This window comes from Electrona antarctica, assembly GCF_951216825.1.
Source record: "Electrona antarctica genome assembly, chromosome: 6".
NCBI lineage: Eukaryota > Metazoa > Chordata > Actinopteri > Myctophiformes > Myctophidae > Electrona > Electrona antarctica.
Window position 1 is genome coordinate 20,477,303 of NC_136811.1, and position 27,732 is coordinate 20,505,034.

At 42.1% G+C, this 27,732-nt stretch overlaps 1 protein-coding gene across 4 annotated transcripts in view; it reads left to right on the forward strand.

Moving 5' to 3' along the window:
• The first annotated feature begins 6,088 nt into the window (after positions 1-6,088).
• The window catches only part of oxr1a (oxidation resistance 1a), a 177,728-nt gene continuing 156,084 nt past the window's right edge, over positions 6,089-27,732 (forward strand). For 2 of the 4 annotated variants that reach the window (XM_079503027.1, XM_079503024.1), the window contains exon 1: positions 6,090-6,607. The gene's annotated coding sequence lies outside the window, so the exon portion shown is untranslated. Of the gene's footprint in view, positions 6,608-27,732 lie in introns of all 4 variants that reach the window. The other 2 variants (XM_079503023.1, XM_079503025.1) reach the window with 2 other exon arrangements.

Sequence of the window (27,732 nt, forward strand, 5' to 3'; positions counted from 1 at the left end):
TGCTAACATTATTACAATTACACAGATAATAATAGCTAAATACCGGATTAAATAAAAAGGAAGATAAGGTGAAGTAAGATAAAACGATGAAAAGGTTAAAATGTACAGACATGACACGCATTCTAACCTTCTGTAAAGAGCAGCAATGAGATTGATTCTTTGAGTTCCACAGACTGTTTTGCACATTTCAATCATCTGCGCAAAGGTTCCTGATCAAGGAGCTCTGCCTTGGAGCAGTGCTTCTTCAGAAGGTGGCAGACCTCTGCCCTGCTGCACAGTGCTGATGAGCCGTCCCCTTGCTGCAAGCTCTCCTTGACACCATCTTTCACATATCTGCTCTTTCCTTGAGGCGCCAAACATTTTTGTGGCACTGCTTGTTCTCTGCCTCCCCCCCTGACATTCAACACAGTCTCACACAATGCCGTCCGTCCTCAGCTCCAGGGCACTTTTCACAACTAAAGCCTAACTTTATACTTCAAACTTCAAACACCACCTCTTGCCGAAAATAACTGATTTTCAAGTAAGAAACTTGAGTTTACCATCAACAGAGCAGATGCAAGGTTTGCTTGAGAGAAAACAACCAAGGTGTATTTTGTGCGTGCGTGCGTGCGTGCGTGCGTGCGTGCGTGCGTGCGTGCGTGCGTGCAGTACAGTATATGTATCACTTTCACAAGACTCAAAACTACTGCACGTAATCACATCATATTTGAGATAACATGGAAGTCAACAAAACCCATTTCCTATTTGTCTTATCTGTTTGTCACATAGAAGGTTAACAGTGTAATGCATCCGCAGCACAGCCTCTATCACAAAAGACCATCACCAAATGCTGCTGGCTGGGCATTCACAGGATTGTCAGGTGGTGTTCATATCTCATAACATGTTGGTTTGTATTTATTGCAGTCAGTCTGTGAGTGGTGGTACGATATTCTAATGCAATTAAATGCAACAATTAAAAGGTTTTTTTAATTGAGTAAAAGTACAAAAGTATACTGGCATCCCAATGTACCAAAAGTAGAAGTACTCATGCAGAACGTCCAACTTCACAATTCCAAAAGAAGATCTACAAGCTTAGAAAATGTTGCGATGCAACATGTTGTTTGCTTGTAGATTGGGCATTTTTGAATAGCCTATTAAAGTATAAATTAGAGTTTATTGTTATGTTAAATGTATGTATGTAATGTATAATCAAAAAATTCAAAATACAATATTTGCCTCCGAGGTGTAGGCTATCCGAGATGTAAAAATATCAAAAATGTAAAATACTATACCTCAGAATTGTACCTTGTACAGTACAGAGTTAAATGTAGCCTGCTTACCACCACTGCATTTACAGGTTTTCTTCTATACATTTTTTGTTTATCAAATAAATTAGAATGTAAAATTGCATGGTGTATTTGCACTATATATATATATGGGCTTAACTGCTGTCACAGTTAAGCCCATATACGGAGATCCCTGATGTCATCAATATTGGCCAGCAACTCTACATCTGTTATTACTGCAGCCGGTGAAGAGTTCTCAACAGGCCCGAAAATTAAACCCTGTACACTCAAGAGAATGTCTTAGCTGCAACCCTTAGATCTCCATGTATGGAGCTGATCTGTTCTGATTTTTCATATGTTGATCTGACCTCATCAAACCCTGTACACTCAAGACATGCTCCTTATATGGCCAGTACAGAATTAATTCCATGTTGATCTGACCCCCCATGCCAAAGCGCCAGTGCTCGCCCAGCAGTCTGCCGTCAACGAGGCGGATGCGTGCACGCGACCTCGCCCTTTAGGGCTTTAGGGCGAGGTCGCTTCTCGCCCTCAGGTGTCTTACTGGTATCTTAAGACAGGGTTTTATGTAAAATGTTTGATTCAGTGTGAGCCACGATACTACACCTGACCAAAAAAGCAATCTCTGAGGAAACGTACTGTCTCCTTCATTTATTTATGAGAGTGCTCCAGGGTGTTCATGGGGCGAGGCATCAGAGGTATCAGTCTTCAGCCCTCAGACTCCACACAGCGCTCATCGATTTTAGCCCTTCACCACTGAAGCACACCATCAATCAATACAGTAACAAGTCTTCATTTATACTTGAGAAATGCACTGTTTCCAACTCAGTGGGCACAGAGCTTTGGTGTTGTCAGTGGGACCAGACAGAGGCATTCCTCTATGCTTGTCCTTGGGCCATACCTGCCTAGTAACAACTGTCGCAACTGCCACAAGAATTGTGGCATTATCTTCGCTGAACAACCATACTAGTCAACAAAGTCAAGGATTTGTATATCAATATCATAAGACATAAGTCATCAGCGAATGGCGTCCAGGGTCCAGTTCCAGCCTCCGGACATCTGCCCTCTCCTACATTCCTTCATTCTGTCGCAAATAGTTCAGCTGAAAATAGTGGTACTCATTCACCAACCATTCTTAAGAAGAAATGTATTCTTAGGACGCAGTTTTGATTTACAGTAGATTCTAACATTCATGTTTTTTTTTGGGAAATTATAGGTCTTGGGTAAGAACAGAATCTATGCACACTCAAGAACACATTTGGCACATTTACATTGAGGCATGTTGCTCCTCCTTCAGCTGAATGGATACAAACGGCCATTATGTCAGGTAGGAGGCTGTTGGTCAAGGACTGGAAGGCTCCATCTGCAGTGCACCTGCTCCATCCCTCTGGGATGCCTCGATGGGACTATTGGCCGCTTACGAGCGACTGTCATACAGGCTGCTCAATAGGATGGACGACTATGACTTAAAATGGGGCTTTTACCATATGCACGTATCAGGACTCTGATTAGTTTCTGGCTCTGAGTGAGCTCTGAACGGGCTGCAACTTTAGAAAAATACACTGAAGGAATATGTCTGGAATTGGGGCTGGGGTGGACTGCGGGATATTTCTGTGCATCTCTGTTATATTGTTTTGTTTTGTTTTGTTTTGTTATGTGTTTGTTTTGTTATGCATTTATTTCGTTGTGTTTTGTCTATGTCTATGTCAATGTTTCATATACAAAAGAAAATTAATAAAGTACAAATCCTAAAAATAAAAATAAACACATTTGGCACATTTGAGTGCTGATAATGTTTGTCCAAAATAATTGTTTCTTCTGTTTTCTTCAATTCTACAAATGTATAATATAGGATTTAAATTACAATCATATTTTGATCATATCTTTAGAGCAGTGGTTTTCAAATTGTGGTCTAGGGACCCGCAACGGTCCTTGAAGGAGTTGCATGGGGTCCACAGAAAATTGAGAAAAAGTTTGAGCACTTTAACCCTATTTATACTGTTTTCAAAACATTTTGATACATCTTGATTTCAGATGGGAGTCTGCAGCCTTGACTGAAAATTACAATCTTAAAATCAAACAGACCCAGGTTGAGTTGAAGCCCAAGCGCATACCAACACCACCCCCCTCATTAGATCAGTAAAAAATAAATTAAAATCATCGTTTTATCTTCCTGCCCTGGCATTTCTCCTTTGTGCCCTCAAAGATGTACAATACCGAAGGTCAAGTGGCCATCACCCTAAAACAGTGGTTTCTCAAGAGTTAAATTATTGTTAAACGTCTGCATTCATTAATTTACAAGAAGTCTACACAATTAGAGAATGTAGAATAATTGTTTTTTTTTATCAACATTTGCCTGCTATCTCTCCTAATGATACCAACATCAACACAGCATGGAATTGTGGACAAAATCTTATGCAACGACAACAAAATATTCTTTAGTTTAGGGTCTGAGTCAAGTCTAAATGTCATCAAATGGTGGTCCGTGGCTCAAATGCAGAATAAATAATTGAAAACCGCTGCCCTAAAAGGATGAAATTCCAGGCCTGGTTAACTCACACATTATTCAAATGCTTGAGTCATATAATCTGTGCAACGGAAGCACTGAAACCCATTTGAGAGTAATAAGCAGATGTTCCTCCTACCCTAGCCTCGATACCCAGGCTTTCATTTCGTCTGCGCGAAAAATGAACTCCTACCCCAACCTCCCAACTGAGCAGAAATGAAAATTCTAAAAGAAAAATGAAAGAAAATATATTTTTGAGAACAGTAATGACAAACACGAGAACTTCGTGTTATCAGCTTTCGGGCGGCGTAGTTCCAGACGCTATGTAGTATTCAGAGATTGTGGAACAATTGTCTGGTGGCTACGTGTGACTATCGACAATGGAAACAGCTACATCCGGACCAGAGTGCTGCTACCATGGCAGCAAAACTGGTGGATCAGATCCATTTCTGTTTTGGAACAGCAGAAGAGTTCTGCAGCCCAGGTGCGGGTGCTCAAGGTCTGCCAGCAGGAAACCAGGACTACTATTCTCCACCCCTATGGAGTGATGGGCTGGTAGAGATTTAATCGAACCCTGGCCACCCAGCTCGCCATCCAGACAAACTTACGATAGTGATATTAGGACCTTTACTTGTTCCAGGAGCTGTAGCAGCAGGAGACTACGACGTGAACCGCAGTGGCTCTCCTGTTTGGGAGATTGATTTGGAAGAGAGCTCTGGACCCTGGTGGACCCGCCTGAGCCTTAACTATAAGGAGTCTGGGCTGAATTACTTCATGCAGCTATGAGAGACATGGAGAATTGCATGAACTAACCTGCGTAGCTCTCAATACAGCTGGGGTTCACCAGGAACAGGCCTATGGCTCTCATTGCGTGGGAAATAAAATTACTTTGTGTGAGTGTATGACCCCTCTGGGAAGAAAGGTATCTCAAAGCTTTGTGCTAAATGGACTGGACCATGTACACTATACATTGTATAGTGTGAGTGTTAGGGTGCAGGGTGGAGGAAGTACCCCTGGCCCCAAAACAAAAACACAACTTGTCACAATTAACCCAGACGGCTCTGTGATTGGTTTATTATGAGAGGCTGGTGAACAGAGTGGTATTCACTGCCACACTAACTACGTGGCTTCCGCGGGCGGTTAGGGTTAGGGACAGCCTAGCTCTGGTCCATAGCCTTCTACTGCTTCTACGATTCTGCCCTGCAGTATAAGGCTATGGGACTTTCGGTTTTAAATCTCAAATCGAAATCAGACCAGCCTCTCCTCTTTAGCGTATTTTAAAAGAACGTTTTTGCTACCCACCAAAACAAAGGCGGGTTGTGTCATTAGAAAGTCTACTTTCCTTAGTGGACGCACTCTGAGCCCCCCACCACACGTATAAACAGTACTTTTTGGCCAGAAAGGGATTTTTTTTCACCGGAGGAAAAATATTCTCTATGAGGCAGTTCTCTGGGCAATATCGGTAGAGGGCGCATTGGAGTAACTAAAAGTTTTTTTTTCCCGGTGGAAACAAAATCCCTTTTTGGCCAAAAAGTACCGTTTATACGTGTGGTGGGGGGCTCAGAGTGCGTCCACTAAGGAAAGTAGGCTTTCTATTGAAACAACCCATCTTTGTATTGGTGAGTAGGTCAAACGTTCGTGAGATTTCCACTAAAGAGGAGAGGCTGGTCTGATTTCGATTTGAGATTTAGAACCGAAAGTCCCATAGCCTTATACTGCAGGGCAGAATCGTAGAAGCAGTAGAAGGCTATGGACCAGAGCTAGGGACAACCTAGACAGGGTTAGTATTGAGCGCGTCACAATAGCGGGATTTGGAATGCTGGTGTGTAACCCAAGAAATGCATGTCAATAAACATTATTGTAATGTATACCACAATTTAAATGTTTTCCTATATAGGCATACAGTACATTACAATAATGTTTATTGACATGCATTTCTTGATATTGTGTGTGTGTGTGTGTGTGTGTGTGTGTGTGTGTGTGTGTGTGTGCACTTCAAGGTCAAAAGGGCCAGACACATTATAGACATAAACTGCATTATTATTTTGTTTGTGTGTCTCTTTTTAAAGCATGGCTCATAATAAAGTTGTTGTTGTTTTTCCTAGGTCAAGCTTGTAGTGTAAAACGGCATCCTCAAGTGTTTTCTATTCATCACGGCCAACCCATTTTCCAATTGCCCCGGAGTCTGGGTGAGTGAGTGATGGAAATGTGACATGACACACATGCTGCACGGGCCAGATTCTAATCCAGTTTAGCATACTGCACTAACTGGCTGAGCCACCAGGGCACGCAGACCGTGTAGACATCAGTATAAAACACAAGGGACATGGTGCCTGCTCTATATGTAGATTGGAAGCTTGTGCGCCTGCTGTCAAACACATCAAACTCACAGTGTATATTTCAGCTTCTGCAATTCATCATTTAATTCCCCTCATAAGTTATACCGGTAGCAGCTTATTTTATCAGCAACAACGCCGAAGAAGCTGTCCAGATCTCCACGTTGCCTCTCTTCTGCCGTCCCCCAGCCTGCCAGTGCCACTGGACTACTGCTTTCCTCGGTGTGGTGATGAGAGTGGCGTTAGGAACGGTCCGTTTGGTTTGATCCGTCCCTCCCCTATTCCACATCTCTGCGATGGTAGTTTCTATTACGAGAAGGTCAAATTACTCTGCATGTCTGCTTCTGACTGTGTACACAGTTTGATCCGTGACGCAAGCCTGAGGAAGAAATAAAGAGAATCGTATGTCTGCACGGCGCACATGATTGAAAACAGCTGAACTTCATCACATTGTGACTTCGCTTCGTTCCGGTGTGAATAAAGTAAGTACCGACTGTCTGACTGGCTTGTTAGGACGGGGCTGTCTGTCTGGCGGAGACGCTTTGAGATCTTATTTAGATAACTGTCATGTTTCTGGGTATTTCTTTGCGTAACAAATCTTTCACGATGATGCAGTATAGCATACAGACCACGATAATAACCATTATTGCACGTTAAAGATAGTACGCTTTACAAAAAGTGTTTCCCCGGTGCCCCCGGAACGGTACGGGCTGTACAACTGACTTGTGCAATGGAAATGTAAAACATGCCATGCAAGCAATTTCAGTCATAAATACTAACTAATGTGTGCAGTGATTATAATGTATCTAGAAAGCTCGCGCACCTGCCAACGGGACTGTATATAGGCGCACGACGCCCTGTCAAACATGTTAATGTTTATACAAGTACATTTGACAGATTCATGTACACTTTTCTCCCAAACCAAACTGTGCTGCCGATATTTTACTTCAGTCCAATGCCTACAGTATATGTGAATGACTAACTTAACTACCAGACAGACAGACAGTGCAAGAGAAACTTCACTCCTCAGCAAAAGGCTCGATGGCTAACTGTCAGCCTGGCAGGGAGCGGTGCAGGCTTAAACATGACTCATCATTGTCTGTCCAAATCTCACATATGCAGAGTATAGATGGGTCTATTACCGTTTACATAATGCATCAAGGTACCATAGCCCATTAAGGTGCAATATGGGGATCCTCGGCTAAGACTATGTGGGATGCAGTCTAGGCAATTTTCATCCTGCTATACATACATCTTAATGGCAGGTCAGATAAGTCCATGACAGATCAGCAAGTTTGGAAGTGGATCAACAGTGGATCTACTGCCAGAATTCTAAGTGGTTGCCCTGAACCTGTGAGGCTCAGTCTGGGGCTTTGCTCATTATGGTGGTTGTTCAAGGTCAGGGCATACAAGGGGTCAGTGTTACACCTTATATTCACAGGAGCCTGTCACAATAGTTATTATATTTGTATTGAATTTGACCACGTAGGTCAATTAAGAATTTGGGCTTGCAAGAGGCAAGCCTCTTGACAGTTATATTAATAATAACCCTGGTGACAATGATGGGTTATTGTGATGGTGGTTGTTTATATTTGTCCCCAATTACTGTATGGTTTGGATATACTTCATTTTGTATATTTATGTATATTGTTGGTAAAGTTCCCACACCTTTGCATCTGTGTGCATCCTTGAACTGCCATTCAAAAAAAGGTCTAATCGTAAGAATTGGAACATTAAGAGGAAATGTTTTGCATTCTCCAAAACAATCTTCTGTTCCCTCAAAGTGGCGACTTGATATTGTTTAATGACATTTTTCTAGCTTACAATCTTATTAGCATAAACAAGGTCATTCACTTAAAACATATTTATGAAGAACGCTATACGCATGTATACACACACACACACACACACACACACACACACACACACACACACACACACAGTATACGTGCCTTTAATTTTGATTGAAGTGATCTAATTATGCATGGTTGTGTCGCCTTTGATTAAATAATCACCCTACTGCTTGCTGTTACCAATTGATTAGGCTATTGCATCAAGATTTGTGGCCAAGAAATTGCACTCATTTCAATTAGCTAAAATATATCTGTTATTATCTTCAAAGATGAAACTAAATTAGGTGACTTCCTGTATACTACAGTTCTGCTAATATCCTATCTACACCAAGGCCACCTCACTGAGTTTTGGACAAGATGTCATATTGTATGCATTGTAATTGCAGTGCTGAAATATGATATACAGCGTAGCCTGTAGCTTCTAGATGGCTCTAAGACAGAATTACTACCCAGAAAAGCAAGGCTCTAAATCATGTGGCTGCATCTAGTACCATTTATCTCCACCACCTCATTAATGCACATGCACACACACAGTGGTCAGGTAGTGTGCAGTTAAAGGGACACTTCACCCCTGTATGTTGCAACCAGATCTTATTTTAATGATAATTTGGAAGACGAGAAACACTTTCCTGGCGTGAACCTCTCATAGGAATGCAGGCAAACACTATACAATACTAGCTATGGTGTGTTGCTAGGTGGAGTGTACTGAAATTATTTGGAATGTTGTATTGTTTCATGTTTGGACAGTTACACAGCTTTGATTTTCCTATTTATTGAACTGGTGCGTTTGCAAAAATGTAGAGTAGGTTCTGCATTTGTTCTGGCAGTGGTTGATTAATGGCTCTTTGTTGTCCTGCAATGGTCACATAATGGTTAGTTACTCTGCTTATGATGAATATGACAAATACTGTAGCCCACTACATTTATTTTGTTTAGTTAATACAGTTTAGGCTACTCATGTAATATGAGTGATTAACAAGAATGCATTCAGGAATAATATAGTGAATAATCTATAAATCAGATAATGTTGCGGTGTGTGTGTGTGTGTGTGTGTGTATATATATAAACTACTGTAATCTACTCAAAGTTTATTTTTTATTTTTATTCTTTATTTACCCAGGGAAGTAGCTGAGCACAGGTGCTCATTTTCAGCAACGCCCTGCACATAGAAACACACACACATTAAAACCTGGGCGCTGACCAGTACAACCACAGGCTTATACTGTTGGCCACTAAGCAGCTCCAGGGGGAGCAGTTGGGAGTTCAGTGCCTTGCTCAAGGGCACTTCAGCGGTGTTGGGTGAGTGATGACAATCACTTCCCCACCCATTTTCCCTGCACGTCCAGGGAATCGAACCGGCAACCTTTCGGCAACAAGGGCGCTCCTCTAACCCTTAGGCCACCGCTGCCCCATAAATCAGCTTGGACTCCTCATGCATAGAAGGAAGCATGAGGTCAGGTCATTTTCTCTGGATTCCATATGGATCATGTTGAACTCCCTGTATAGGCCACCCCTATTTCCACCTGACGCTATTTTGCCCTGGGTAGGCGAACAGGCCTGGTGGAGATTTGCACTTTTTTAAACACACTTTTCTAGTTTGGTTGGCTATATGAGGCATCATATAGCTCTTGCCGATATTATGGCAGCAACGCCAATGAACAGCAGTGGCCAATGCGGTATAATTTTATGGCTGTAATTTCATTACTCACTCAGTCAGTAAGTCAGTCAGTCAAAGACATGCAAGTTTATTAGCTTGGCCTCCTGATCCAGCCAATTCTCTTAATCGAGGATTGGTATCGGTATCACTTACTGTAGGTTCTACTGAGAACAGCTAACATAGGGTTAGGGTACAATACTTGTCAATACTTTGAGTAGCTGTACATTGGATTTAAGCTATTTCGCAAATTTATGTGCCATTTTAAGGGATTTGAATGAGTAAAGGTACATTTTTAAAAATTATTTTATTTTTATTTATTTTTTGTGGAGCATCATATTGTTGAACCAGAGTAGGCTTATTGTAGCTAAGCATTAATGAAAAGTGCCTCTAAAAACTTCTGCCAAAGACAGGCCTCGAATCAAAACAAAACCAATTACATAATGACACGGGCTGTGACAGTGATTTCCTGCCTTCTGTTGTGATTCCAGGAATGATGAAATAAAAACCTTTTAGTGATTCCAAGAATTTTCATTACTGTCCCCTAAGACCCTATAAGTATGTTGTGAAGTGAAGTGAAGTGAAGTTTGTTGACAAAGAACAAGTTCTCCTTGCGATACCTAAAACAGTAGTTGTCTGTAGCATTTTAAATGTGGGAAAACACATAGCCAGTAGACTAGTATGTCAGATCATTATGGAAACAAAACTCTTTAACAGGCCCCATCATTATAAATAAAAGTCTGTCATCTTGTGTTGTTAGTGGGAGTTTATTTAATGTTTTGTTCCTCTTAAGAGTAGAAGAGCTGTTTTGGGATCACCGATAATGTAACCATCCATTGTGTTTATTGATTTAGTATTTAGTATCCAAAGTAAGCATTAACATTCTTCAGCAAAACAATGACGCCCTGAATGACTGCAAGTCAATAGACACAAGTAAACGGCAGGTCTGTATAGTTCTCTCGATTTTTGAAATAATGCTATCATGTTCCCCTTTGTCTCTCAAGGGAGACTTGTGGAGGAAAATGCATCTCCTTATCTTACCCTTCCTCTGCAGCCAAATAGATATATTGGGGAGAAATGTATAACGGGGAGAAAGCTAGCAGTAAGTTGTAGCTTACTTTGGGAGGCAGACTTGGTGTGGGTGGGTCCATAATAATAGCTTTACCTACGTACATACACATACAGTAAACAGCATCATGGGACTGGTTGGAGGATTACAGAGGATTTGCCATGCTAAGCCATGGTAACCCAGCCCAGTGACCCCTCAATCTCCTCCTCCCCCTCCTCCTCTGAGCAGACCAGCTAACCAGTGTCTTCGGGCTCTTCTCCAACATGCTATAGAGACACACGGGGACTACAAATTCCACGCCCCCAAATGAGACAGCGGCCCCACTTCTGGTCCGTTTCTTTTTTTTTTTTGTGTCATCAAAGTTTTTTAATGATTTTACAATAAAGCATACAAAATACACATGACTTACACAAAAGAAAGAGACAAGAAAAACACACAAAAAACAAAAAACAAAACTAGCAGTCAAAAAAGAAAAACCCCAATGGACAGCACCCCTCCACATTCTGTTGTTGACAATAGTGATTATATCCGTAATGTATTACCAATTACAAATTGTTAATGCAACAATCCTTTAATATACAAATAAAAGTAGTCCCATATTTCATGGAACTTCCCTTTGACATTGTTCCTCCTGGCAATTGAGTATTCGAAGGATGCAGTTTCCGTCATAAGTTGAGTCCAGCCTGTGATCTTTGGCGTAACAGAGCTCTTCCAGTTTCTCAAAATCAACCTGGCTGCCGTGATAAGACCTGCAGTCACTAATGCATGTTGTGCCTTGGTGACCCCCTGTGGCAGCACTGTGCGATCACCCAAGAGACATAACCTCGGGCATTCTGGTAGTATTAGCCCCATCCAGTCTCCAAGTTTCCCCAGTACCTCTTTCCAGAATGGTATAACCACAGGACATTCCCAAAAAGCATGTAAAAATGTACCATTTTCCCCTTTACATTTCCAACACTTCTGGTCCGTTTCAACGGTGTACTGCAGCTGCCAATGCAATCCCTATGAGAGGCATCATAAAATACCCTAATTTCACTGGTTAATTTCTGAGGCTGTAGCGATTCTTTTTGTGTTCCAATAAAGTGTCCCATATGTTTGATTTGTCTTTTTCAATGTCACATACCTGCCATCTCAGTATACAACCCACAATGTACTATAATATGCTCCATCAGTTTGTGAAAAGTGCTAGCATTGTAAATCTCAAGTCAAAGTGGTCGCACGGTATATACGTCACGGTTTTCAATACCCAGATATATTTGTTGTATGTCGTTTTATATGCTATGTATTTGTGGAAAATTATCCAAACAGGCTTGCAAGACTAATTATTAATACTCATCTGGGGAATTCACTAGGTAGTTGAAAATGTCAGGATATGTCACTCCTCCATTTAGCTGGGTTATTTCCCAACTATTCAGCCAAGTTAATTATACAACAAGTTGACAACAGCAAAACACACCGTCGGAGCTCCGAGGTATAGGTAGAACATATTAGTAAGCCCGTGACATGTTCAAAATGAATGAACAAAATCAGTCGGGATCGGGATGTATATTGAGAATTTCACTCTTCAAAGTCGGCGCTCGTAGCCTCGTAAAGTCAGTGACGTCCTTAAAAGTGACGGGGTCTGCCGTCTCCCCTCTGCTCCGTTAACATTATGGGTAACTCATTCAAGTGGTAAATTAAATGTGAAATACATCCTCTATTGAGAAAACAACAATATATGTTAATCGTTTGCCCGCCAGGAACATAGGAATATTAACACGTAGAATCTTGTAGCCTGCCACAAACGGAAAAGCCGTTTTAACAGCGATGTATTCATTAATGCATGTTTTAATACGATCGTATCGAAATCTACCGTCCGTTAGCTTTGTTATGCTTCTGACCCAATGGGCGCGGCCATTTTGAAAATGCGCGCGCATCCACTTACATTGCCGGCTCTGTTTTCAGACGGCTTTATCTCACAGAAGCGACATTGCAGAGGACGCTTTGTCCCAGACAAGCGTTTTCAACGGCCTGTAGCAGGCGCTGTGATACTCGCGGTCCACTTTTTCCACCACCGACCGAGAGAACAAGCACCAGCTTCGTCAACACACACGGAATGGTTTCATAGTAAAATGCGATTACGGATATTTGGACTTCAAAGTAAGTGTCACGCGCGATAAAACCCTGGCAGGACGCGACGGAGGGATTAAACAATGGTAGCGGTAAATGGGTTTTAACATATTTTTATTCAAATCAATATAGTTCAGCTTCAGTTCATTTGGTATTATTTTAAAAGTAGACTAACTACAGTTGCATTTCAATGGACTTCTATGGGCAGGCCTGCAGTACACCGTTCTAACGGACCAGAAGTGGGGACGCTGTCTCATTTGGGGTCATGAAACTTGTAGTCTCCGTGTGTCTCTATAGGGCCATGATGGACTGGGAGCTACTAGCTGTGACTCACAGCACGGGTTATTGAGGATAACCAGTAGGATGGTGGAGAGACTCTGGGGTTGATGTTTCATTGAGTTTAAATTGATTGGTCTAAGAGTGATGAATAAACATGCAACCACAACTCCTGTAGAGGTGTCTCACCTCCAGTGTGAAAGACTTTCATGATAAATGAAAACACATTTTGATCTGTTGATGCAATTCTGTTGGGTGTCATGGTAAATGGAGAAAAAACAGTGGAAAACATAGCCTTCCTGAAGTGGTCCAGAGTATAATGAACTCAATATTGCCACATATAGAGCACACAGCATGAGGTAAATTAAGGGCTTGTTCCAGAGCAAACAGTAGGCTAATGGTCCGGGTGAACATATTTGTAAATCTGACAACCAGCTGTCATATATCACAGGATTATGCCACATACTGTATCTTTATTAGAAAAACGTACTACAGGCTACTGTATGATTTTTATTTTTGACCCAGAACAAATGAACATTCATTGGTTTCTCTTGGACACTGCATGAAAGCATATTCACGTACTGAACGTGCACGGTGCATTTGTCTCTGTCAGCCAAATATCATTCAGTGATATGACTCAAAAGTCCCTAAATCCTGATTTATAATTGGTTGCACATTGTGTTGTGACGTGCACCAACAATGGCAGATCTACAAGCCCACAGCGCGTCAGAGCGCCATGTATTGTGAGCTTATAGATCTGCTATTGCACGACACCGCCAGTGAGCAACTATACATCAGGCTTAACTCGCCTGAGTTAATTTGTTTACGTCTTAGCTTCTGGTACCTTGCCAAGAGATACTCTCTCACAATAAAATACTGAGTGTGAATTTACCCGATATACAGTACTCTGAGTTAATTCAAAACCTGTTTGGGAGCTCAGGTTTTCTGTCATTTGCCATCTTCATCTGAGTACATCTGAAGCCTCTGTGCTCAGTCACACAAACCTCCGGAACATTTATCAGACAGAAATAGACGAAACGGATAGAAGAAACGGCCAGCTACGTTTCAAAATGAGATCATTTGCTTGGTATAATCTAATTTGATTAGGTAACAGATGGGCAATGTTACTCATCCTGATTAATTTCACACCTACCTCACACCTATCTTCAAGTTTAAAACTTTTGCAATAATATATACAGTAGTTAGTTGTGGTACTGGTATCAATGTGCACGGCGCGCCTATTTCAGAGCACATTGCACTAGTCTTCTGCAGGTACAGTTGTTGACTTTTGCTCTGTCTCACCACTGTACAGCCGAGCGGCAGTGTCAAAGTTGGACATTTATCAACTTTGACGCTTAGCTTTTTGTTGGCCCTACCTCCTGCCACAGTGGGGAAAGCACCCTTCTACATAGACAATGTATTGAACTTCGCCGCGGCAGCAAAATACCACTGCTGGTACTGTATGAATTCAGTGTTAACGGTCTGTTAACATCTGCAGTGAACCAGTGATCTTGTGCATGCTGCAGTAATATGAGGTCAAGGGCTAAATAGTTGATTGAATTCATTATATAACACTAGAAACTCACACCTGTGTGAACTGAGCGGTGCAACTATACATTTATTGTTATAGTTACTGAACTCTACTGTGCTCTGTAATTGTAGTGTACTGTGAAATTCGGAGCTCATACAGGCATACAATAAGGTTAAAAATACAGCACAAAACGGGTGTGATTCTTTTTTTTATATAGGCTATGACAGTTCTCAAACCAGTAGTTTTATAGAGCTCGCATTACAAGTGCACTTTTTGCTACATTGTATTTTCACTCATTATTGGACTGGGTTCAAATAGTTTATAAGCTATTAAATTAACTCAGCCTGTGGTTTTATATGTTTTTTTATCGATCATTGTAATTTGAGCAACATTTACAGTCTCCCATTTTTAAACCTCATTTAAACCTCGTTCTAATGTTTCCGAAAGCCCAGCCCTTTTTATATGCAGTGTAGCTGTGATGACTCAGCCAGGCTACAATGAGCATCCACTGCATGGTCCTCTTCAAGAGTTGAATTAGACTACCAGGCGATCCATGTATTTTTGTAGTGCATCTCTAAACGTTGCAAAGGTCGTCATGAATGGGACTTGAACACGCAACGTGCTGTCAGGCCAAAGCCTATATGTGGCAATGCGCCTGGACCACTAGGCCAGCGGGCGCCCCTAGATCATCCCTTCTTGTCATCTTTTTTCGATACATTATTTTCCTATACACAGGTTTAATGTTTGTCTTTTGTTCAATGTTTGTTTTGTAAACGCATTGACAACTAGAACTGCACTCTGTCGAGTGCCTACTTGCTTGTTGCACACAAGTAGGCCATAAATGGCCTACTAGTGCGCAAGCAGAGCGTGCAAGTACTGTAGACCGCTACAAACTTTCAAATCTCAGCCTCTCTGTGAAAGAACGTTTGCAATATTGAATTATTAGGTTTAGCTATTTGCTACGTACCTTGCTTTTGGAGGAGAAAAGTAGTATTTTGAAGTATGGTAATTATTACTTATGCCTGTTATGGCAGTGGTGTCAGATTATATACATAGGGGCATTACCTTTAGTCCACCTGACACTGAAACATGTCATCGTTACGTCACCATCGATAACCAATTATACCCTGGCATTGGTACATATATTCATCACGTCATATGCTCATATCACGTCCTATCATATGCATTCTAAGGGACATTGGTACATATCTTCATCATGTCATGGGACATATGCTTCGTAGCATAACGGAAAACATACCTGCACGGTCAGCTTCGTGCCAGCATATGACGTCATATCATGCTGCTAAGGGACATACGCATCGTAGCACCTGACTGATAACATTACTTGCACTCTCTGCTTGCGCAAGTAATGAAGGGAAAATTTACATCATAATGTGTCATTTACATCATATTGTCTCTTTATTGTTAATGGCGTTTAATGTTTGTTTGCACCGTTTACATCACCTAATCAACATGAGTTAGACTTTAATATATTAGTGTCCCTCACTTCACACAGGTGTGATTTTTCTTTTCTATATGCAGATATGTTGGTTGGTTAGTTCACATATCTTATGCGACTGTTTACCTTATTGTTTGGTGACTAGGGCTCATGCTTACTCTGCTTACTTAGTTTGAGCTTGCACTTGTAAGTCACCCTGGCTGCTAAATGCCTAAATTATACAAAAATAGCCATTACAAAATCCATTTGAATATCCCATCCATTCTCATACTTGCATGAAAATTGAGATGTTAGTCCTGCATGAACATGTTTTCAATAGGACCATTCAGGTTGTGCGATATCTGGACACTGAAATCATCACACATGATGAAGCTGTTATCCCCTTCAGGTTGATAAGACACTGGCGTCATTTACATTTAGATTCCTCATTTGGCAGCCAGATGCTTTCATCCAGAGCAGCAACAATGACACAGTGAACCTCAGGCACATTGCAGAGGTCCACAGGGAATAAGCAGATAAGATGCCCCTGAGAAGATAACGACAACCATGCATCACCACCGTTAACGGGAACGCAAATATGGGAGTCAGGAATGACAGAGAGGGTGTTTACTCGTTGCCCAGTAATTGACTGAACATTTCCATAATGGCATTGTGTTTCCTGCCAGGCTAATGTGACCCCTATTAGTCGAGGAAACATGCTGTAATCAGGCTGTATGCACGCCACCAGTCTGATGCAGCCTGGGGAATGAATTGGGGAGAAAGGAATGACGGGAGCGATGTGAACAATGGTTATGTGGCGGACAATGGGACAAATAGAGGTGATGAGTGGAGGGGAATGTAGATAGGACAGGAGAGGGAGGTGATGGCGTGAGGAGAGGGAGGAGAATGAGGGGAGGGGAGGGGGAGGAAGGAGGGGAGAGATGAGGGTAGTAGAAAAGAGAGGTGGGGAGGAGGAGAGAAGTACAGGAGGAGAGGATGGGAGGAGAGAGATTAAGGTGTGTATATATATATATATGTATAGTTGTCTCCACCAGGCCGAAGGCATGGGGAGAGAGTATGTTTTGCACTCCTGTGAACAGCTAATCTCCGGCACCGTTAACCCGGTTGATGCCAAATTTTGCACACACACTCCCTGGATGCCAACGATGAACCTCTGCCCCATAATTTCCAGAACGGCTTGTTATAGCGCCACCAGGAGGCCGGCTTTTGAGAAACACATTTTTTGATATTACTCCCACAAATCCCACAAATCGTTACACACTATCTCTATACACCTGCAGAAGTTATTGAAGCAGTATTGAAGCTAGGAGATAATAAGGCCTGCGGTCTGGACAATATAACAGCGGAACATCTCAAACTTGCCAGTAGGACACTGTGCCCTCTAGTGGCCATGTGTTTTAGAGGTTTTTTTAAGCATGGGTTTTTACCTGTTTCCATGCTTTCTGTGGTAATTGTGCCGGTCATTAAAGATAAAGTGGGTAAGGTAAACAGTTCAGATAATTATAGGCCAATAGCCCTGTCCAGTGTTATGTCCAAAGTACTTGAGACAATTCTACTGAGTAGATTAGAGAGGTCAATTTTGTCTGCTGATAATCAATTTGGCTTTAAAAGAAAACATGGCACTGATTTGTGTATTTTTGCTCTCAAAGAGATCTTAGATAAATATGGTAGGCAGAACTCTACAATGTTTGTTTCTTTCATTGATGCTTCCTGTTTTTTTCTAAACTGATACAAAGAGGGGTCCCCAGGTTCTTAGTCAGAATCCTGGTGTTCTGGTATGCTCACCAGACCATGAGTGTAAAATGGGGGAAGTCAATGTCTGCTCCCTTTCATGTGACCAATGGTGTCTGTCAAGGGGGAATTTTATCTCCTTTTCTATTTAATGTTTATATGAATGACTTTATATCATTGTCTTTAAATACATGTGGTACAGGGTGTAGGGTTGGTGACTCACTAATTAACCACCTGATGTATGCAGATGATTTGGTCATTTTCAGTCCGTATAGTGCTGGTCTCCAACAGCTTCTGGGAGTATGCTCACAGTATGGTCTTGATTTTAATATAAAATACAATGCTAAGAAAAGTAAAATAATGATAATCCGAAGTAGGGAAGACAGACATTCAGCCTTTCCTGACTTCCATCTGGCTGGCACTGCTCTTAGTGTGTGCAGCGAGATCACTTATTTGGGCCATATCATCTCTGATGATCTCTCAGACATCTATAGATAGCGACGGAAGCTGTATGCCCAAGCAAACATGCTGTGTCGCAAATTTAGCATGCGCTCGGTTCCTGTGAAGATATCGCTCTTTAGATCCTTCTGTACACCGCTGTATACTGCACACCTATGGTGCCGCTATAGACAAAGCAGCATCAGAAGACTCAGTGGCCTATAATGATTGTATGAGGCTGCTGTTGAGAGTGCCAAGAAGCTCCAGTGCTAGCCAGATGGTTAGTGTCGGAACTCGGAGTACCTACCTGCTCTGCTGTACTACGTAACCTTATGTACACATTCATGTGTAGGGCATCTGAGTCAATAAACGACATCATTGCTGTAATAACGGACCCTACACGCAGTTCACTCAGGTTCTCATCGAGACTGTGGAACCACTGGCGCACATGTCTGTATGTCAGAAACTGAACAGTTTATTTTTATTTTTGTATTTACTGTTATATTGTATTGTTTGTGATATGGATCCTCCTGGGTCTGAAATAAAGATTGATATAGTCATGTGTTCAAGATGGATCTGTCCGATATTTCATATTCCATCCTAATTGCCTAACATTGGCTTTCAAAGTTTGCAGGATTGGCCCTTTGGAAACAAAAAGCCTCAAATCATGAACGCAGCATGCAATTTACGTGAAATCTTTCACAGATTTTCCTACTAGGCTGAGGAATGTATCCCTCCCACCCTTTTCACATTGGCCTGTTATAGCACCACCAACAGGTGGATTGCCTCAAATCATCCAATCCAAATCAATGGCCTAAGAACAAAATATGGCACCCTTTTCACATTGGCCTATTATAGCGCCACCAGGAGGCCACAACCTGACCTGGCCTGGTGGAGACCTGTGCTCCGAGGGGCAGTTTTTCTAGTTTCATTATATATTCCACTGTTGCGTTCTTAGCTTACGCATGTTTCATGATAACTACTTTTTATATATGTATTTTTGTATTATGTATTTTTATGTATGTGATTTATTGCCGTGCTTTTTGTTCTTGCTTAATGTAAGTTGCTCTGGGTTAAGAGCGTCTGCTAAATGCCTAAATTGTAAGGTAGTGGAAAGGTGAGGAGAAGATAGGACAGGAGTGGGAGGTGAAGCGGGGAGCAGAAAAGGCGGTGAGGAAGGAAGATCAAGGGGAGACGACAGGAGAAGGAGGTGAGGAAGGGAGAGGACACAACATGGGGGAGGTGAGATGGGGACAAGGAAGGAGAGAGGAGAGGAGAATCATGAGTCATATCACTGCAGCAGTCAATGCCCTGATTGAAATGCCACTGCAGCTCTAAACAGGTGGAATGTTTTGGGTGTGACTTTTGAGGCTGGACTCACACGCATGCGCTTCTGCCAAGTGCCAACTCATCTGAAATGCAAGCCGATGCGTCACATTTCAAAGTTTCCCATGATGTCTTGTGAGTTTTGTGGACAGTGCGTAGTTCGTTTGACTTATGCAGCCCGAGTGTTGGCTCAGGCTCACTGAAAGAAAACTACAAGCAAAATGGCTGCCAGGTGGGTTCAAACAGAGCCATAGAGTAAGACAGAGTTACAACATTGAGGGGGCAGAAAACGGAGCGCTCGAGCGCTGTTCATGCAGCCTAGACAGTGACAAGCTGGATTTTGAAATACATTGTTTTCAACGAGGGCGGCGCGAATAAGAGCTATTTTAGGCATGTGTGCAACATGACAACTGTTTTAAAGTATTGTACAGTGACAACTAATGTCTCTGTAATGTTTATGTTGTACTATTACTAAAGGGATTTAAGATCATTAAAGCCTGAGTCCAGTGCATTCTGTTCGCTATGCTCTTCGGCAATAGAAGTCTATGTAGAAGAGCTGCTGTTGGACTGGCCCCATGAAGTGAACAGAGTTGTCGTAACTCTTGTTGTCTCTTACACTATGGCTCTGGGGTCAACACACCGCACTTCTGTACTATTGGTTGGCAGTCTTCAAGGGTGTCATAATGGGACGCTCTGCATTGTGTGTGTGTGTGTGTGTGTGTGTGTGTGTGTGTGTGTGTGTCAGAGCCGGATTTACCTTGCTGAGGGCCCCCGGGCTGGAGCAAATTTGAGGGCCCCCCTTGGGGCACGTGGCGGAGCCGCGCGTCCCGCGATTAAAAAAAGATTTGGGCTATTTTGTTTTAATTTTGGGCTACCCAGGCCCCTAAAAAGAGAGGCAGGCAGAAGCTCTCAATGGTTTAACCATAATACAACTAAATACAATAACTATACACACATTTCACTTGAATTGGATTTCAATACTTTACAATCTTATAATTAAAAAAAACAAAAAAAGTCGGCGGCCCCCGGGCTGCAGCCCACCCTAGCACAAGTGTGTGTGTGTGTGTGTGTGTGTGTGTGTGTGTGTGTGTGTGTGTGTGTGTGTGTGTGTGTGTGTGTGTGTGTGTGTGTGTGTGTGTGTGTGTGTGTGTGTGTGTGTGTGTGTGTGTGTGTGTGTGTGTGTGTGTGTGTGTGTGTGTGTGTGTGTGTGTGTGTGTGTGTGTGTGTGTGTGTGTGTGAGATTGGAAAATGCAACTGTAATGTTTATGAATGCATGCTTGCCATGTAATTAAATTCATGGAAGCGCCGCACAGTAGCCTATTGATTGTATTTAATGCAAAGATGTATTTGAGAAAACCTACACATACATTGTGTACTGCCTCAGTTCCAATTGAAACGTAATGGGTGTACTCTCTAGCCCCACCCCCTGATCAATACTCTACTTACACTAAACCCACCCCTGATCAATAATCCACTTACACAAAGTCTACATTTTGTACTAACTTCCAGAACCACCTCCTGTCATATTCAGCTCTCGAAATGAATTCAAACCAAAACTTTTAATTTATACAGTCATTTCCACTTGTTTGACAATGTTCTTCGCTTATCTTAAGTTGTGAACGGTGACACTGCTGTTGTTGAGCGCTGTCTGGTAGCGGAAGCAGTGCATTGGTTCCAGGCAATGTTTGTCCCTTGTCTTGTGTCGACTGTCGAGTGGCCCTGTCAGCCATGAACTCAAAGCAGGCCCGGGTGTAGGCTGAACCCACAGCCCTTCTTGTGTCATTGTTTTTTTTACGGTCGGAAGCTCGGAGCAGAAGTGTGGGCTAGAAAACCGCTAATACCTGCTGTCCCTCTGTCTGTCTGACGCATTCGCCTCAATCCATTACATGCTTGGATGCTGATGGTGTTTGTCAGGACACTCTACCCGCCCAGAGACAATTAAGCTGAAACACAAGGCTGGCTTAATGAAGCTCGGCAGGACAAACACCCTCAAACAAGGTTCTTTTACCACAGATAAAATCACATTCCATTCATGTCAAGGGAAGTTAAATGGGGATACTGGCACCCAAGCTGTGGGCGTAGTTTTGTGAAGAGGCTGAAAATCAAGAAGGATAAAGAACTTTAAATATTTTGGATGCATGACTTGAGTTCACCTCACTTTACATACATTTCCAGGCGTGTAGGAGACATTATCCTATAGAGCTGGGCAATTCTCTGGAAATTTACCTCGATATTTAGCACCAATTTAATCTTGATCAGGTTAATTGAATAATGGGGAACCATTTTATTTTTTTATATATCAGATTCAATCTATTTGCCTGATTAACCACCCTAACCTGTATTAGATTTACTTCGTTGTAAGGGGTCAGATGGGTGGCTGCGTATAGTTTCAGAGAATGGTATAATCAATCAATTGATTGTGTTCCAGCTTGGATCAATGGAAAGTGATATTTAGCAGTATCGCAATTAAAACAACATTTTCAAGGTTTGAAATAAAAAATCACACCCGTGTGAACTGAGTGGTGTAAGGTCTTATATACGTAATGAAATCACACCTGTGTGAACTGGGTGACCATAGCAACCATGCTCATTTTTTGGTACGAACAGACAGACAGACAAACAGACACGTAAACTAACAAAGCCAGTTGTAGGAGTGGTTTACACCACTCAAAAATATCAGGGTATATTTTCTGCTATGCCCAGCTTTGTGTGTCTGTGTGTACCATGGAATGTGTCGTGATGATGTGATTGGCTGAGCACGGAAAGTCATGATGTATGATGATAAGAGCGCCCCGCACTTCACACAAGATATATATATATATATATATATATATATATAATCATATTTTTATTTTTTATTTTTTTTGTGCCCACTTGCGATATCCGCACGGCCCACGCCCACCAGTGAGAACCACAGTACTACGCATCATCCTTCATCATCCCTGACTTCCTGTCTCACTGGTTTCACATTGCACCTTTCATTTACCATCTATTCCTCCAAGAAGGACCTTATTGGTCTCACATTGCACCTTTCATTTACCATCTATTCCTCCAAGAAGGACCTTATTGGTCTCACATTGCACCTTTCATTTACCATCTATTCCTCCAAGAAGGACCTTATTGGTCTCACATTGCACCTTTTTGTCTCCACCAGCCCGAAGGCATGGGGAGAGAGTATGTTTTGCACTCCGTCCGTGTGTCCGTCCGTCCTTCCGTCCGTCCTTCCGTCCGTCCGTTACCAGCTAATCTCCGGCACCGTTAACCCAGTCGATGCCAAACTTTGCACACACACTCCCTGGATGCCAACGATGAACCTCTGCCCCACATTTTCCAGAACGGCCTGTTATAGCGCCACCATGAGGCAGATTTTCAAATGTTTTACCTAAAACTGCACCGATCTGCGTGAAACGTTGCATGCACACTCCCTAGAGGCCATGGACAAACCTTTGACCTGCATTTTCCGCATCTGCCTTTTATAGCGCCACCAGGAGGCCGACTTTTGTAAAACACATTTTTTGATATTACTCCTCCAGATTCTGTCCAAAAATCTCACAAATCGTTACACAGTATCTCTATGGTCATGTGCTCAAGTTGGATATGTCCGATATTTCATATTCCATCCTAATTGGCTATAATTGGCTTTCACAGTTTGAACAAAAGCCTCAAATCATGAACGCAGCATGGAATTTACGTGAAATCTTTCACACATTTTCTTACTAGGCTGAGGAATATATCCCACCCTTTTCACATTGGCCTGTTATAGCGCCACCAACAGGTTGATTTTTGCAAAACATATTTTTGGAACAAAATGCCTCAAATCATCCAATTGCCATCAAAGGCGAATGAAGAAATAGCAATCGGTACACATGATCTCTGTAGTCATGTGATCAAGACGAGTCTGTTGGATTTCTCAGATTGTACACTGATTGGCTAAGATTGCCTTCCAAAGTTTTCAGGAGTGGCCCCTTTTGTACAAAATGCTGCACATGTCCTGCTCATCCAGAATTCTATCCTCAGAGATGCTATGAGTGATCTAGCTCTGCATTTCCTCAACAAAATGAAGAAAATTGTTGCAAAAACAAATAAAATAAACATCCTCCTAAACATTTTGCCAAACATCACACACACTCCTATCCTCCTGGTGGAGACCTGTGCCCGGAAGGGCACTTTTTCTAGTTTACCATCTATTCCTCCAAGAAGGACCTTATTGGTTTCACATTGCACCTTTCATTTACCATCTATTCCTCCAAGAAGGACCTTATTGGTCTCACATTGCACCTTTCATTTACCATCTATTCCTCCAAGAAGGACCTTATTGGTTTGACATTGCACCTTTCATTTACCATCTATTCCTCCAAGAAGGACCTTATTGGTTTCACATTGCACCTTTCATTTACCATCTATTCCTCCAAGAAGGACCTTATTGGTCTCACATTGCACCTTTCATTTACCATCTATTCCTCCAAGAAGGACCTTATTGGTTTCACATTGCACCTTTCATTTACCATCTATTCCTCAAAGAAGGACCTTATTGGTTTAAGATTATGGCCGCTGGCAGGGGAAGTTGTAGTACCCATATTGAGCTTAATCAGAAATAATGTTCAAACTATTTTCTGTTTGCCGTGGTTCCTTGACAGCTTGAGGGGTTATTTTTATTTTTCTGTGCTAGTGCTGGGTTCAGCAAAGCACTCTCTATAATCATTTTAAAGCCCTGTGACTCTTTGAAATTGTCTCTGTCTGTCTGCTCCCGGGGCACTGAATCTGTATTCTCAGATTAAAGAGCCAGTTTACGAAATGAAATATTTTATAACTGGATTTGTCTGTGTGCATTTTACCTGCAGGAATTTTTATGGAACAGTTTGTCTCTATCCCTCTTTCACAAAATGACTCTCCACCAGGGTTATAGTTAACTGAAACTTAACAAAATAACCAAAACTATAATTGGGAAAACATTTTAGTTGATCAAATATAATAAGAATAAGGCTTTACCAAAAAAAAATAACTCAAAACTATTTGGTGTATTTACAAAACAAACATTAACTAAAATCATAGCGGAAATGTATTTAGTTTTAGTCTTTGTCAGAAATCTTCAAAAATATCAGATCTACAAGGTCACAGCGTAGTAGATCTGCTATTTTTCTGACCTTATTGAATCTAGCCCCTGACTAACCCATATTACAATAAAAAAGAACACTATAAATAATTAAAAACTAAAGTAAAAACTAGGCATTTTCAAAACATGACTAAACTCGACAAACTCAAAACTAAACTGAAATTCAAAACAAAAAGCCAAAACGAAATAAACAAATGAACAATGGAAAACTATAATAACAGAGTCAAAGTCAAGCTGTTGCCAGTCATGACAGTCCAGTACAGACACCATGTGACATCATGATCTAATCTGACAGCTGTGGCCTTTTAACCTGTACCACGTTGGATATTGTCCTTCTGTCCGTAATCCAACCAATTATAATATCTAGGACACATGTTCATACATACCTTACACAATGTTATGTTTAAAGGGGGGCACTCACTATTGTCAACATTATCTAATCGCATTACAGTATATTATTTCATTTGTGGGCTAATCTTCCATAGCAGCCAACAAATGGTGCAACATTCTGTGTAGAGTTGATGCAGAAGAGTTGCCATCTTGCATCAACTTATTGGTGTTTACATGGTGTGCAGGCCAGGCAGTAGGCAAATACCGATTACGTTACTTGTTCACTCCCTTATAATTGTGTGTGTGTGTGTGTGTGTGTGTGTGTGTGTGTGTGTGTGTGTGTGTGTGTGTGTGTGTGTGTGTGTGTGTGTGTGTGTGTGTGTGTGTGTGTGTGTGTGTGTGTGTGTGTGTGTGTGTGTGTGTGTGTGTGTGTGTGTGTGTGTGTGTGTGTGTGTGTGTGTGTGTGTCATTTTAATTATGTGGCACCCATGGTTACACACCAGCATTCCGAAGCCTGCTATTCCGACACACCACCATTACTAACTCTAACTGCACACGGAAGCCACATAGTTGGAATGGCGATGCGTCGGAATGCCACTCTGTTCCAGGCAACCACTGTCTTGTTTAAAGCGTCATATCAATATTTGACAGGCAGGACAATTATGAAGTGATTGACTCTAAGTCTCTGTTTGCACCCACAGTGGGGCTGCTCACAGCACGCACATGCAGTGTCGTGTGAGCAGCAATGTCATAGCTCTCTTATTACATTAAGAAAGTAGGCTCTAAAGTTGACTTGACATTTGCTTGTTTACTTTGTTTGAATGCCTGCAAGATTACTCTCCAAGTAATCTTGCTATTTATTCCGGGTTTCTGTCTGGCTCAATGCCAGGCATGTCGAATTGGACACCTCCTGGTTGACAATGTTAATCATAATGAAGTTATTTGAAGCAGACGAGCAGACATCCACATCGATCGACGGCATACAACGGATTAACCCATTCAGGCCTGACGTCGAAATTAAAAAAAAAAAAGTTTTCTAAATCATGACAATTTTCGGAAAGATTTGAGGCACATTTTAAAAATAGCAGACCTACAAGTTCATAGCGCGCCACTCGGTGGCGCGCTATGAGCTTGTAGATCTGCTATTTTTCAATAGCTAAATTATAACAATGTTTAAAACACCAAAACGGGTTCCCGCCCCAAAATGGGTTAATGGTTAATGTGGTTAAACGCTAACGTGACATGGATGCGTTCCAGGTCTCAATGGATTAATGAAAGTAATTAAAGTAGGCTATGCGCATGCTCATCCAGTGTTATCGGTATTACCTTGCATTGTTGACAATACATTTATTAATTGGTGGGAAAGTCTCCACACTGCGGCAACACTATACTTCTGTGTCTCTGAAACACTGCAGAAGTTGTGCTGAAAGTTGAAACCTAAGTGATGTCACTGGTGTAAAGTCGGATGGTGCTGTGCTTCGTGACATTGCTTGATCGCTGTGCTTATGGCATGTGGAGACTTGGGATTCACACAGGAACGGCATGGCTCCAGTATGGATCTCGGACTTCATGTGGCTAACTGGCTATACTGTATGACTCCAAATATGGGCAAGGTTTCAGCCGATCTGAGAGAGAGACCTAGTAAGTTAGCCTATACTGACAGTGTGCACAAAAAAGGTTGGCGATCATTGGTCCAGCGGTTTGCAAGATTGGCTCCAGAGAAACGGACACACAGAAAGGTGGATCATATTATCGTGGTCATCAGAAAATATGCATAGTTTTGTACTGCTGGCCAAAGACCAGCTGAAATACACACATACAGAAGGGGAATCTTCTCTCGGTTATATTGTTGTGAATGATAATCGTTCCCTGCAAGCTGTATTTAATGTATTACAATTGAGCAAAACACAAACTAGAGGTGTACATAGTTGAGCTGGTTTTGCCGACAGCGTGACATATGTGTCCGTACACAGAGAGACTGTCTCAGTGGAATAGTTTTGCCCCTTACGGTTTACGGCGCCTCAAATGACAACTTTTATGGGAGCGTGGTGGTGTCATCATCTTCTGGCGATCACGGAAGCCGTCCAGACAGCTCGGCGCCTCTCTGCTTTAGATGACTTGTGGAAGTGAGCTCCTTTTTATCCCCCAATGGATTCCGTGTCACCTGAATGAATCATCAGATGTTACCGGTGTCTCACTACTTTGTTAACCTTTACACATGGGATGCTTATTCAGCTTTCCTGCGGTCTCTGTGATGTGCACCGGGAAGAAATATCATGCTGCAGGTGTTACAAATGAGGAGACCTGGTGCGTGCGGGCGTGCACGCTCGCATACGTGTACACACATTTGAGCACATATATATATGTAGCTGATGGGATGGGGGTGGGTACATGGGGCTGAGCAGGCTCTTTTAATCACCCCGTTCTCCTTTTATTCTCCCTCTGGCCCTCCACTCATCTCATTACAGATGGAGAGAAGCTGAGAAGTGAGGTCTGCAAGCATGGACCTCTGCATGAATTATTGAACCCTATCTTTTCCTCAGACTCGTTGTCCAAAGTCCCTGTTGATAACCTTTACATGAAAGCGCAGAGGCTAACTCCCAGCCATTATACAGTGTGGGGGAGGGGGATCGCACACAGAGACCGAGATAAATCCTAGTCGTGGAATTGAACCGTTCATAGGGGGTTTTCTACCTAATGGTCTGCATGGGAAGTTTG